Source organism: Canis lupus, chromosome 7 (genome assembly GCF_048164855.1).
Source record: "Canis lupus baileyi chromosome 7, mCanLup2.hap1, whole genome shotgun sequence".
NCBI lineage: Eukaryota > Metazoa > Chordata > Mammalia > Carnivora > Canidae > Canis > Canis lupus.
The window spans coordinates 24,660,872-24,675,666 of NC_132844.1; the positions used below are offsets into that span (position 1 = coordinate 24,660,872).

General features: G+C 42.7%; 2 long non-coding RNA genes across 4 annotated transcripts in view; one reads left to right on the top strand and one right to left on the bottom strand.

Moving 5' to 3' along the window:
• LOC140636662 (uncharacterized) overlaps positions 1-2,011 on the bottom strand; it is a 33,846-nt gene extending 31,835 nt beyond the window's left edge. For all 3 annotated transcript variants that reach the window (XR_012033886.1, XR_012033885.1, XR_012033884.1), the window contains exon 1: positions 1,880-2,011. This is a non-coding gene — a long non-coding RNA (uncharacterized lncRNA). The remainder of the gene's footprint in view (positions 1-1,879) is intronic.
• An 84-nt stretch (positions 2,012-2,095) lies between these two features.
• LOC140636665 (uncharacterized) overlaps positions 2,096-14,795 on the top strand; it is an 89,213-nt gene continuing 76,513 nt past the window's right edge. Inside the window, exon 1 of the long non-coding RNA XR_012033889.1 lies at positions 2,096-2,998. This is a non-coding gene — a long non-coding RNA (uncharacterized lncRNA). The remainder of the gene's footprint in view (positions 2,999-14,795) is intronic.

The following is a 14,795-nucleotide window of genomic DNA, read 5'->3' on the forward strand; positions in this document are numbered from 1 at the left end:
GGAAAACTTTCCCACCCCTGAGGAGCCAAGAGACTTGCCAAAGCTGGAAAAAGTGAAGGGTTTAGGACCAGAGCATTAAGACAGAGAATAAAGTTGGAGAACTATTGAAAAGAGGAGGAAGGAAAAAGAAACAGTGGAAAAAGGAAGAGTTGGCCGCTGAGACAGGACTCATGCCCATCCCACCTGCCAACTCAGAGCCAGCAAGCGTGTTCTTCAAGGTGTGTGCCAGCAAAGGATCATTTGCTAGAGGGCATCTGGAAGAGGAGCCAGTCTGGCCCCTGTGGAACTTCTTGGTGAGCTAGGAAGGGCGGAGTAGACTGTCTTCAGTGTACCGCTTCCATCTGCGGTCTTGCTGGCTAACACCCCAATACCACTGATCTTGGGTGAGGGGCCTGGGAGCAGGTCCCAGACCCCAGCCCAGCTCCCACCCACTAAGAGGCTGGGGTGCTTGGAGTCAGAAGGTGCCTGGGGCTGTGAAGTGAGCCAAGAAGCTGCCCAACAGCTGGGAAGGAGCTCTGCCCGATGCACTGTTCCAATGCCAAGGTTCCCGTTTCTGCTAGGACAGAAAGACATGTTGTAGGATCAGGAAACACAGAATTATTTTTTTTCTATTCTGCTGAATCACTTCTAACATAATAATAGGGCAGTGGTAGCCGGTTGATTTTGGCCTTGAAACTGAATAGGCCTGTGTCTTGGTTCTCAGCCCTTGGTCTTTTCCTATTTCTATCTTTCTTTCTGGAAAACAGCGCGTTTTTGCATCAGCAAAGGCAGAGACCTAGGTGTAGGTCAGATAGGGATGGGTGAGAGTGCTCCAAGTCCTGCCTGTTATTTATGCATCAGTCAGTCAGGGCCAGGCCAAGGAGGAGGTGGGTTTTCCTACAAGACACAGAAGACAGGAAGACTGGTAGTTTTTCTGTTCTACTCACTGGACAGGGGCTTCCAGGGGCCATGGAGCCTGCCATTCTCACTTTTTTTACTTCATCCATCTATCCACCCATCCACCTACTCAACCATCTATCCATCCACCCATTCATCCATTTTGAGTAAAAAATTCTCCAATGTCCTGAGTTTACGCCTTCATTTTTAGGGGTATGATAACCAAAGCACCACACCATAAGTTGATTTTGCGGCTTCTATACCCCAACTACATTTCTTGCGCTGATAACTGTGTCTGTACTTTTAAGCTCAATGCCTAAACCAACTGACGTCCCCAGGAGAACATTCTGAGGCCTGGAAGACTGACGAAAGGAAGAGCCATCAAGAATGTATGTGAGGAGCGGGAACATCTCCTATGGGGACTAAAACAAGGAGCATGGCCACATTCCCCCCAACCCCCCGCCCCAGGATTTGGATTCCACTTGCCTTCCGTTAAAAAAAAAAAAAAAAAAAAAGTTATTTTCCACCCTTCTGCTCTGAAGAGTTTCGCTGTCGGTGGTCAGAGCAGGAAGCCCTTTTGGTGAGCGGTGGAGGAGGGGAGGACCACGTGCTGGAGTGACGCCCCGCCCCAGGGCCCCGCGCACGCGCAGAGCCTGCTGAGCGCGGGAGGCGGGCCGGGGGCCGCGTCCTCTACCCGGTGCTCGCCCACGGCAGGTGCTCGCCCACGGCAGCTGGCCGCCTCGCCGCCTCGCCGGGAGCTGAGACTGGCGCTCCGGTTCCCGAAGAAGCTCGTCACTTTGCTCCTCTTCTGCTCCCGGAGCAGCCAGGCAATGTGTTGTCTTCAACCACAGAACTGTACACGTGGCAATTCAGCTTCAAAGGAAATGCCTCGCCTGTGAAACAATCCTCGCCGTGCCAATTGTGGGATGATCATTTCCCACACCGAAAACACACTGAAAATGTTGGCTTTTAGGACACATCAACAGCGGAAATGCGAACTCACTTGTTGAAGCAGAGAGAAGGGAAACGGCATCTCCTCAGCGCGGCCAGTCAGGATGCACAGCTGCTGCCGGCGTCGCCGCCGCCACGTGTCTTCCGGTCAGTTTGCCGCGCGGCCCCGCGAGGCTCCGGCACGGCTTCCGGAGGTAGTGCCCGCCCCCCGCGGCGGCACGCGCCCGACGCTCGACGCTCAACGCTCGACGCTCGACGCTCGCACAGGGCCAGTCGCCGGGAGTCGGCGCTGCGTGGTGGTCGCCGCCGCTCGCGCTCCGTGATGGAGGAACTCGGCCTCCTCTTAGAGCGCGGTCAGCTCTTGCTTATTTCCTTCAGTTTCGCTCCCTGCCTGGGGTGAGTGGCTGGCGCCGGTCCGTGTGCAGATTCACAGCCGGGCTGGCCTTGCTCAGCAACGAGCTGGAGTGCGATCCTTGGCGACACCGTGACACAGGCCTCTTTCTGGGGAAGACCCAGAGCCGCAAAGTGCCTGGTGGGACCCTCAGCCCTTTTCCAGCACGTCCGTGGGAAGTGGCGAGCGTGCGTGTCCCGCCTCGTGGCGGGTTCTCTCTCTCCCACACCTTCCTCTGAGGACGGTGAGGCCTTTGTGGGCTTGTTACCGCTCTGTCGCCTTAACTGCAGCCTACCCCAGATCTCACCAGAGGCTGCTCTGCGCCCCGATGCTGGCTGCCAGTGAGAGTCAATTTCCCTCTCATGAGATGTAAAACGAAACAAAGCAAAACTCCAACACCCAAACCTGGTGATCCTCTTCTGTTGGTGCATAAGCAAGAGCAGATGCAGTCCTGTCCCCCAAATGTAACCCCCCAGACATCAGGGAGCCTGCCTGCTGTTGCCCCCTTTGCATCTCAGAGTCTATGGGTCAAGCTTGCCTCAGTGAGCATCAGTTTGCAAGGTTAAATTTACTCTGATGCCTGGACATAGCACTTTCCTACAACTGAGCAGGGGCTTCTGATTCCAGACAAAGGGATAAAAATGCATGCCGCCTATTTTTCATGCTAATTACAACTAAAAACCCTGGACAAAATGCATAAAGCACTAACTACCAGAAAACTGAAAGGTGGAGGAAAGAAGCAGATGGCTAGAGACCTAGAGATTCAAGAATAACCCAGAGGTGAGTTTGGTATGCGTGTGTGTGTGTGTGCATGCTTGCTTGTGAGTGTGTATCTCCTGGATATCCTAGCCTGAGCACTAGAGAAGCCTGAAATCTGGAAATGCCCCGTGACACCAAAAAACCCTCAAGAAAGCCTTCCCTCTCTGGCCAAAGGATCTGGGAAAGGGTGGTCCTGTGTGACGGACTGTTTTAACTCTACCTGAATATATATTCTGGATATTAAACCCTTATCATATATGTAATTTGGAAATATTTTATCCCATTTTTTAGTGTGCCTTTTTACTCTATTGATAGTATCTTTTGATGGGCAGAAGTCTTTCATTTTTATGAAGTCCAGTCTATTTTTTCTTTTGTTACCTGTGTCTTTGGTGTTAATATCCAAGAAATTGCTGCCAGGTCCAATGTCATGAAGCTTTCCTCTGATGTTTTCTTCTAAGAATCTTATTACTTTATGTCTTACCTTCAAATCCTTGATGCATTTAAGTTAATATTTGTGTTTGGTCTTAGATAAGGGTTTAATTTCATTTTTGTGCATATCCAGTTTTCCTACATTAAAAAGACTGCCCTTTCCCCATTGATTGATTTTGGTACTTCTGTCAACAATAATTTAACATACATGCAAAGATTTATTTCTGGGCTTTCTATTCTGTTTCATTGATCTACATTTCTGTGTTTATGCCAATACCGCATTGTTTTAATTACTGTTGCTTTGTTTTGGTTATTTGGGGTCTCTTGAGATTCCATATGAATTTTTGGATGGGTTTTTTTTATTTCTGTAAAAACGTCATTGGAATTTTGATTAAGATTTGCTTTGAATCTGTAAATCATTTTGGATAGAAGTGGCAGTTTAACAATATTGAGTCTTCCAATCCATGAACATGGGATATGTTTCCATTTATTTATGTCTTTCATTTCTTTCAGCAGTGTTTTGTAGTTTTCATTGTATAAGTCTTTAAACATTTTTTTCTTTTAAAAAAATTCTGAAAATTCTTCTTTTAAATTCCAGTATTGTTAACATACAGCATTAGTTTCAAGTGTGCAACATAATGATTACATACAGTAATTCCATATATCACCCTGTGCTCGTCCAGACAAGTGCATTCCTTAATCTGCATCATCTATTATTTCACCTGTCCCTGCACTCCCCTCCCCTCTGATAACCATTGGTTTGTCTCTATGGTTAAGAATCTGTTTCTTGGTTTGCCTTTCCTTTTTTTCTTTTCTCATTTGTTTTGTTTCTTAAATGCTACATATGAGGGAAATAATTTGGTATTTGTCTTTCTCTGACTTATTTTGCTTAGCATTATTTATACTCTCTAGCTCCATCCATGTCATTGCAAATGGCAAGATTTTGTTCTTTTATATAGCTGAATAATATCCCATTATAATATATTCCATTATAGTAATATTCCATTATACATAAACACACATACAACCATTATACACACATACACATGCACGTGCACATGCACTACATCTCCTTTATTGATTTATTTTTTCATCTATTGATGGACATTTGGGCTGCTTCCATAGTTTGGCTATTGTAGATAATGCTGCCATAAATATTGAGGTGCATGTATCCCTTTGAATGAGTGCTTTTGTATTTTGGGGTATGTACCCAGTAGAATGATTACTGAATTTGTAGGGTAGTTCTTTTTTCTTTTTTTAAAAGATTTTATCCATTAGAGACACAGAGAGAGAGAGAGACACAGACAGACACACGCAGAGAGAGAAACAGGCTCCTTGGAGGCAGCCTGATGTGGGATTTGATTCCAGGACTCCAGGTCACACCCTGGGCCGAAGGCAGGCACTCAACTGCTGAGCCACCCGGGCATCCCTATAGGGTAGTTCTATTTTTAATTTTTTGAGAAACTTCCATATTGCTTCCATAATGGTTGCACCAGTTTGCATTCCCACCAGCAATGCACAAGGGTTCTCTGTACACTCACCAACACTTGTTTTTTGTGTTTCTAATTTTAGCCATTTTGACAGATGTGCAGTGATATCTCACTGTAGTTTACTTTATAAGTCTTTTGCCTCCTTTGCTAAGTTAATTCATAGATATTTCATTCTTTTTGATGCTATTGTAAATGAAATTATTTTGCAGTTTTTGTTTCAGATTGTTCATTGTGTGTAGAAGTGCAACTGATTTTTTATATGTTGACTTTGTATCCTGCTACTTTGCTAAATTCATTTATTCTAACTGTGTGTGTGTGTGTGTGTGTGTGTGTGTGTGTGTAATCTTCAGGGCTTTCTATGTAAAAGATTGTATTATCTACAAAGATAGTTTTACTCTTTTCTTTCCATTTTGGATGCTTTTTATTTTATTTTTTATTGCCTAATTGGTTTAGCTAGAACTTCTGGACTATGTTGAACATAGTAAAAACAAGCATCCTCGTCTTGTTCCTGATCTTAGAGGAAAAGCTTTCAGTCTTTCATCATTGAATATAATTTTCCTGTGGGTTTTGCATATGTAGCTTTTATTCTCTTGAGGTAGTTTCCTTCTATTCATAGTTTGTTGAGTGATTTTATCATGAAAGAGTGTGGATTTCTGTCAAATGTTTTTTCTGCATCCACTGAAATCATTATGTGGTATTCTATTTCTTTCTGTTGATGTGACATATTATATCAATTGATTTTCATATGTTGAACCATCCTTATATTCTGGGAATAAATTCACTTGGTCATGATGTGTAATACTTTTGATATATGGATGAATTCTGCATGCTAGTATTTTGTTGAGGATATTTGCATCAATGTTTGTAAAGGATAGTGATCTGTACTTTTTTTGTAGAGTCTGTTTGGCTTTGCTATCATCAGGGTAAAGTTGGCCTCAAGGCTTCATAAAATGAGATTGGAACAATTCTCTCCTCTTCAATTTTTTGGAAAAGTTTGAGAAGGATTGGTATTAGTTCTTTAAATGTTTGGTAGAATTTACCTGTGAAGCCATTGAATTGGGGTTTTTGTTTTTTGGGAGATAGTTGATTGCTGATTCAGTCTCCTTATAGTTATAGATCTATTCAGATTTTCTATTTCTTTGTGATTTAGTCTTGGTAGGTTTGTGGTTCTAGGAATTTGTTCATTTCATCTGGGTTATCCAATTTGTTGGTGTACAGTTGTTCTACTCTCATAATCCTTTTAATTGCTGTAGAATTGGTAATGTTCCCATTTTCATTTCTGATTCTAGTAATTTGAGTTTTCTCTCTTTTTCCTTAGTCCATGTAACTAAAGGCTTATCAATTTTTTTTGATGTTTTCAAAGAACCATTAGTTTCATTGATATTTTTCCTATTGTTTTTCTCACCTTTATTTCATTTTTCTCTGCTCTAATCTTTATTATTTTCTTCTTTGTGCAAGCTTTGGGTTTAGTTAGTTCTTCTTTTTCTAGTTCCTAAGTTGTAAAGTTACGTTGTTGACTTGAGATCTTTCTCTTTTTTTGATATAAGCACTTATAGCTATAATTTTCCTCATTTTAGTATTGCTTTTGTTGCATCTCATACGTTTTGTTCTGTTTTGTTTTCAATTTCATCATTTGTAAAGCATTTTCTGTTTTCCTTTTTGATTTCTTCTTGGATCAATTGATTGTTAAAAGTGTATTGTTTGGGCAGCCTGGGTGGCTCAGCAATTTAGCGCTGCCTTCAGCCCAAGGCCTGATCCTGGAGACACGGGATCGAGTGCCACGTCAGGCTCCCTGCATGGAGCCCGCTTCTCCCTCTGCCTCTCTCTCTGTGTGTCTCTCCTGAATAAATAAATAAAATCTTTTAAAAAAGTATATTTAATTTTCACAATTTTGTGAATTTTCAGTTTTTTATATTATTGATTTTTAACTTTATCTCATTGTGATCAGAGAAGATAGTTTCCATGATATCTACATGACCTAGAGTTAGGCGAGAATTTCTTAGAAAAATAAATTTATTTTATTTCTTAAAATTGTTAAATTGGACTTCATCAAAATTTAAAACTTTGCTCTGTGAAAGATACTATTAATAGAATACAAAGATAAACCACAGACTAAGGGAAAATATTTGCAAATCATACATCTGACAAAACATTTGCATTAGAATATATCAACAACTCTTTAACCTTGACAGTGAAACAATGTAATTAGAAAATGGACAGAAGACTTGAAGACGTTTCTCCAAATAAAATATATAAATGGAAAATAAGTATATGAAAAGATGTTCAACATGATTACACCTGAAACTAATATTACACTATTCCATTAACTAAATGGAATTTAAACAAAAACTTGGAAAGAAAAAGAAAAAAAAAAAAAGAGACAATATATTGTATGAATCTATTTATATGAAATGTCCCAACTAGGCAAATCTATAGACATATAAAGTTGATTTGTGGTTGCTTGGTGTTGGGTCAGAGGCAGTTGAGGATGAGAGAAATGGTGGTCAGGTGACTGCTAAGGGACTCGGGGCTTCTTAGTGAGGTGATGAGAATGTTCTAAAATTGAGACGGTATGAGTTACACAATGTGTGAATATATTTAAAAATGTTGAATTATGTACTTTAAAGGATGAGTTGTGTGGTACACAGATTATATGTCAATAAAGCTATTGTAATAAAAACACAAAAAATGATTTTTTATTAGAAAAATACAAATTCAAACCATGATGAGATACCATTACACACCTATTACAATAGCTAAAATAAAAAATATTGACACTACCATGCTGGCAAGGATGTGAAGCTACTGGAACTCTCACATGTTGCTTAGTGGGATATAAAATGATGTGGCCAATCTGGAAAACCATTGGGAGTTTCTTACAAAGTTAAACATACATTTACCGTATGACGTAGCAGTCACACTTGTGGGTAGTTATCTTACATACATGAAAGCTTATCAAACACAAACACCTGTATACAAATGTTTATAGTTGTACACTATTTCTTTTTGCAACTTTATTCATAATAGATGAAAACTGGAAACAGGGCAGCCCTGGTGGCTCAGCGGCTTAGCGCCGCCTGCAGCCCAGGGCGTGATCCTGGAGACCCTGGAGACCCTGGATCGAGTCCCATGTCAGGCTCTCTGCATGGAGCCTGCTTCTCCCTCTGCCTGTGTCTCTGCCTCTCTCTCTCTCTCTGTGTCTCTATGAATAAATAAATAAAATCTTTAAAAAAAAAAAAAAAAGAAAACTGGAAACAGCTCAGATGTTCTTAATAGTAAATGATTAAACAAACTGGTACATCCATGCCATGAAATACTACTCAGCATTAAAAAGGAACAAACTATTGATACACATAATCACTTGGATGGATCTTGAAGGCATTATGTTGAATGAAAAAAATCTAAAAAGGTTATATACTGTATGACATAGTTTATATAACATTTAAAAAATTAGGGGCTCCTGGGTGGTTCAGTCAGTTAAGCATCCAACCCTTGGTTTTGGCTCAGGCCATGATCTCATGATGTGAGATTGAGTCCTGTGATGGGCTCTGCTCTGGGTGTGGAGCCTATTAGGATTCTCCCTCTCCTTTTCCCTCTGCCCCTCCCCCCAAGCTTATGGCATGTGCATACTCTCTAAAAAAAATTACAAAATTATAGTAATGGATCATTGAATGCTAGGGGCTAGAGATATTAAAGGAACTATAAAAGAGTAGAAAAGGGTTTTCACTAAGGGAATAGAACACTTTTATATCCTGATTAGGATGGTGTTTACATTAGTACAGTCTTGTGCTAAAATGATGAAATATGAATACGGACTGTAGTTGAGTTGATAATATTGTGACAATATCAGTTTCCTGGTTTTGATAATTTCTTATGATTGTGTAAGATATTATAATTTAGGAAGCCTGGATAAGGGGTACATGGATCTAGTATTTTTGCAACCTCTTGGGAGTCTAACATTATTTCAAAATAGAAAGCAAAAAACAAAATAAAACCAAAAAAACTGAACAAGCGCTATTTCTGAATATTGCTCTGCAGATAACTTGAAGCATTTCTGGTTTAGCATGGCACTCAGGACTGGAGAGAGCCCCTCTCTTGCTTCTTTTTCCTTTGGGTCATCAAATCTATCTACCTAATTCCTTGAAGAACGTCTTGCAAGCAATTCAGACAAACATAGTTCTACTCAAAACATCTGTGTGAAAGGAGCTAAGGATCCCTTTTCCAGGTGCTGTAGAGTCTTTAACCCCTCTTCCTCTATCTGCTCCTCTCACTGATGTTTGATGTTATAGAACTTCGTGGCTAATTTTTGATCAGTCAGCATATGTTTACTAAGCACAAGGTTCATGCAAAAAGAAATAGAATTTATTTGTTATTTTGGTATCTGTATGTGTATAAACATCAACAGACATCATGTGCTTAGGGGATCTGGGGTCAGGTGCAAACCATCAGAGTCAGAATTCAGGGCAAATCACTCTTGTGTTCCCTCACTGCCTTGGATGTGAGCTCTCTGGGCTCCTGTAGACACTGACACATTGTAGTATTTTTGATAATTTTTGTGTATATCTTCCTTCTCACTGGGGCAAAAATCTTGTCTTCTAGAAAATTTTCATCCAAGCTATTGTTAATGTTTGCTATCAGGACTAGGTCCTGTGTGGTGTCTATAGACTTCTGTCCCAGCTGGCATAGCCACAACACCCTTTGAGATGCTGCTTAGAATCCCACACAGTCTTTACCGTCTCAACCTTAGAACCTTATGAGAATCCTTGTCAAATGAAAATGACACTGCCCATTGTGGCAGAGGCTGATAGTGCCAGCCCAAATACATTTCTCTGCTTCTTCCTTTGTAGAAGAATCTCTATTTATTATGGGAGGTGGCAAGATGCTCAAATAATAGACTACAATCTTCAGCCTCTTATGTTTCTAGATGTGGACAGGCAACAAGTTTTAACCAATGAGATACACAAAAGGGTTATTGGGTGGGACTTCTGGAAAAATTTTTAAAAGACAATTATAAAGTGGCTGTTTTGAAGCGGGGGAGCCCCTCTTCTTTCTTCTGCCTTCTGTCTGGAATCCAGATGTGATGGTCAGTGTTCCACCATTAGTCCTTTCTTTGCTCATGAGGTGGCCTTCAGAATGAAAGTCAGAAGCTAAAGATATAGAGTCAGAAAATTGAAGGAGCCTTGGTTCTTGATGCCCATTGCCATGCCAGGCTGGGACTGCCATCTGTGAACTCTGTGTGAGAAAAAAAAAAACCTGTATTCTCTTTGCTCTTACTAGCAAGTCAAACACAATCACTAATAGATACATGCCTATGTGAGATATTGCCCTGGCCTATCAGCCTTGGAACCTATTATAAAACAAGATGAGGTCACTGTGGCAGGTCACATGTTCTTAATGAGCATGTACTCATGACAAGGGAACGTGTGCTGATGTGTTTGAAGAGGAGAGTCAGAGTAGCTGAGAAGAGTGTGGAGGTGGGGAGGACGCTGCTTGGAAAGGATGAGGGGGGTGAGGAGTGATTGGGTGTGCATGAACTTTAAGCCATACTTTCAGTGTCCGCTGGTAGGGGGTCACCTCCTTCTCTACCCTTTTGCTTTCTGAGTTTCCCTCTGCCAACAGGCTCTGGGAACTGAGATCCAGCTATACCCTTCAGACCCATAGAGAACTTGTCACTAGTCCCAGTGAAATGAAACATGGGAAAAGGTCAGTTGAGATTGGCCTCCTGAAAGGAGGGATCTTCAGTGAGTCACCGCTCAACTTCCTGAGGTGCATGCAGTGGGAATGATTAAAGCAGCAGTCAGCTCTTTGCCTGATGTTAGTTCAGGCCTCTGATTTAAGAAACAAATAGGATGTGCAGAAAGGGAGAGTCAGGTCCATTTGGGACTGGGCATTTACATATGGAAACTCAAGGCTGTGCACAGCTCACAGGCAGAGGAGGATTTAATGGAAGTGGATGGAGATGCTTTTTGTGGAAGGAAATAATGAGAGAGAAGCAGCTCTTGTTTTCCCTGGATGTCATCATGGCTCTGGACTGATGACATTTCCAGAGAACAGTCCTCTTCCCTGCCAGGCTCATTTGTGCTCTTGTGCGTGGGCTCCTGTCCTCTGCCGTAATGGGGCAGCCACAGTGGACGTGCTCATGGCCATAAGGAGTTTTATGGCCTTCGAAGAGAATGAAGCTTGTTTTGTTTCTATGAGAGAAGAAATGACAACTTCTCTCTTTGCCTTCTCCCTCTACCTTCCTATCAGCAGTTTGGCATGGCTTTATAGCTCTGTCTTGTTGGGGCCATCCTCCCCCAAGGCCCAGGTCTTGCTGGTACTAATACAACTGGAAGGCATAACCGCACTCTTCTCTCAGCTCGAGATAGGAATTTAAATTAAACCTCATTTAGCTGGGCGCTCCCTTTTGATTTATCAGCAGATGCCTCTTGCTGTTTGAGCCTTGTTAAATTGCTAGCAAACACTTCACTGACCAGCTGTTCCTATTAAGCCAAAAGAGCGCTGCAGAGCAGGGTCAATCCCCTTGCACTTTGGATGGTTCTTATAGGCCATCCCTGCGGAGCGGCCATGGGGAGGGTATTATCCCCACACCCTGGGAGCCGGCTGGGTAATGGCAGCAGAGATTCTTCTGCCTATGGGTGGGAATGGAGGGGGGAGTAGGCTGCACTGGTCAGGGACCATTGCTCTGTTCCGCATGCTGGGGTCCTGCCAAGCCTCTGAATGAGGCAAAGCCCTGATGCCCAGCCCCTGGTGTAATGTCAGGTAGGTATCTTCCCCATGGGTAACGAGCCTAGCACATGCCAGCCATGGATGGGGCTTTGCTGAGCCCGAACTGACCTAGCTAAGTCTAGGCACAGGTGTAGTTCAGTCTTTATGACCCATGTGTTCCCTAGAGGAAGAAGGGCACACACTTCCATCAACTGTCTCACACTCAGTGATGTGTCCTGAGAAGCCTAGGGCTGTTTACGTATGTGCTGTGTCTTTGTGTAAATAAGGAAGAGTCCCTATCCTTATCGTGGACACAGCCTTGTGCTAGGGCCAAGACCTGGGCAAGCACCCTCCATGTGCAGCTCTACCTCCATGCCTGGCCTCTGTGGAGCACCTTTGTATTGTGTGGGCGCTGCACAATTGCACTGGGAACCCCACTGGTCACCTCTAGCTCAGGAGCAGCCTGACTGGCTGCCTAAGATTTTCTCTCTACCATTTGCTTATTCCGCTCCTCAGAGTGCCGTCCTATCTCCTGCCCTCACTCCCTTCTCATTCCCAAACTAAATCCCACCAGGTCACAAGCAGCTTGTTCTCTGGGGACCATGTACAGATCAGAGTGGCCCTCCAGAGCCTTGAGGGAGGCCATCCAGAGCTGAGCCCCTGGATCAAGGCTATGTGGGGCTTGTGTGCCAGACCGAGGGATCAGGGAAGCCTTACTTCTAAGTGCTTGGTTGTGAGGAAATTGGTAGCACTGACTCATGGAACGGAGTCCTTCCTGGATAGGACCCAGGAAGCCACAGTCTCCATCACTGTTCTTACTTGAGATTCTTGTTCCAGGTGGCAGAGGTATCACTTTGGACTTAGAAGTTTCAGCAAAATGTCTCAAAGGCAAGATTCTGAGAATGTCCCCCTGAGCTCATCCTAGGACCCTTCTCCCTGTAGCTGTGGACCTCCAGAGCCAGGGCCAGGTCTAGGTGGAATGCTTTGGGGTGGGGTGGTTAATATATTCTAGGAGTCAAGCCACATCCTTACATAGAGAAACTCTGCAAAGGATCTTTAAGACCTAATATCAGAGCATCAGATGTCTACTCTGATCTCTTCCCTTTCCTGTCCCCTCATGACACAAAGACAAGTACATAACAGACTCTGGGCCAGGCCCCTGGATGTAACCTGTCCAGGTACAGTGTCATATTCTGCAGGCTCCTGGATCAGACCCTTCATGGGGGTGGTGGGCTGTGAAAACCCCAGGCTCCTGATCTCATTCTCATGGGTCAACCTGGCCTTCAGGCCACACTTACTTTTCCTGTACCCTTGTCACATCCTTTCCTGAGATACCACAGAGTGGGAACATGCAATGGGCAGGTTCTCAGGTTGCTTACGGAGCACTATTGGAGGCTGCTCAGTATCTTACCTACCATTTTGGTACCTACAACAGGTAGCCCTGATATTTTCTAAGAAAAATGATTTCCTCTGTATGCCTCTCAGTGGGATCTACTCATTCCCCTAACCCAAGTCTTATTTTTCACCTTTGTAAGGGTTTTTATTCTTGTTTTACTTTTGTTTTCTATTTTTTGATCAATATCCTTTCAAAGATGGCCAGTAGTTTTTACTTCCTTTTCCTTCAGAGGTGCAACTGGGCAGCTCTGTGTCCTTTGCACAGCCCACACCTACCCAAAATTTTGCCACAGTTACACTACTAGCTCCGCACAATCCTCCTGTTAGACCACTTTGGATGATTTTCTTTTTCTTTTTCTTTTTTAAAGATTTTATTTAATTATTCATGAGAGACACACAGAGGCAGACACATAGGGAGAGGGAGAAGCAGGCTCCCTGCAGGGACTCCGATGTGGGACTTGATCTCAGGATCCTGGGATCATGACCTGAGCCAAAGGCAGATAGCTCAACTACTGAGTCACTCAGGTGCCCTGGATGATTTTCTTTGAGTGTAATTCTTGGCATTTTCCTCTCCCAAAACTCATCTGCCATTTTCTTGTCCACTCATGGCCTTGAAATAATTCCTGGCACTTTGATCCCTTTCGTTTGGCATTTCCTTGCAGACTTTGAGAATTCTTCCTCCCTTTTGGCATTGTTACAAGTAGTTAAGTGTGTTCTGGTCTGAACATCAGGCTTCATGTCTGCATCCTTTAGGCTCAATTTTCTGTACTTTTCTTTGTTCTCCATTGGCTCTAAAAGAATGATATTTGTCTCTCAGGCATAGGGAAGGGAGGGATAGAGTTTCAGCCTCTTGCCTTCCTCCTCATTTGCACACACATCAGGTCCAGCTTTGATCCTACTTTTGGGAGGCAGCATGAGAGAGCAGAAAGGTTTTGGACCATGGAGTAGACCTGGGCTGAGTGTCAGCCCCTTTCTAGTTGTGTTACTTTGGGTGACTTATTTATCTCTCTGAGCCTCAATTTTTCAGTATCAAATAGGGATAATAATCTTTGCTTCAGAGGGTACCCAAACAAAGAATATGGAGGATGAATCCATTTGATGACCAGATGATGGAGGGATCATTTATTTCCTAGGTGCCCTGGCCTCCCTTTGCTTTCCTAATATTCATAATAAAAACAAGAGAAGCTCTTAAAAGCATACTTTTTAAAAGCTGAGCTGGTTGTGCACTGTCCATAGCAGCATTATGTACAATAGTCAAAAGGCAGAAGCAACTCAAGTGTCCGTTGATGAATGAATGGATTAAAAAAAATGTGGTATATGCACACAGTGGAGTATTTTTCAGCCTTAAAAAGGAGTAAAATTCTGACACATACTACAACATGGATGAACCTTGAAGACACTATACTACGTGAAATAAGCCGGTCACAAAAAGACAGATACTGGATGATTCACTTATATGAGGTACCTAGAGTAATCAAACTAATGGAGACAAAAAAGTAGAATCGTGGTTGCAGGGGCCAAGAGGACAGGGAATGGTGAGTTATTGTTTAATGGGTTTCAATTTTGCAAGATGAAGTAGTTCTGGAGATGAATGGTGTTGATGGTTACACAACAATGTAATTGTACTTAATGCCACTGAACTGTACACTTAAACATGGCTGTTTTATGTTGTGTTATGTTTCTACTTTACCATGATTAAAAAAAGAAAAGGTGAGCTATCCATGCTTTTTATTCATGTTGTCTTTTAACAGTTTGCCAGTCAAGAGGAAACAGTTTGTTTTACCTAAATTTTTATT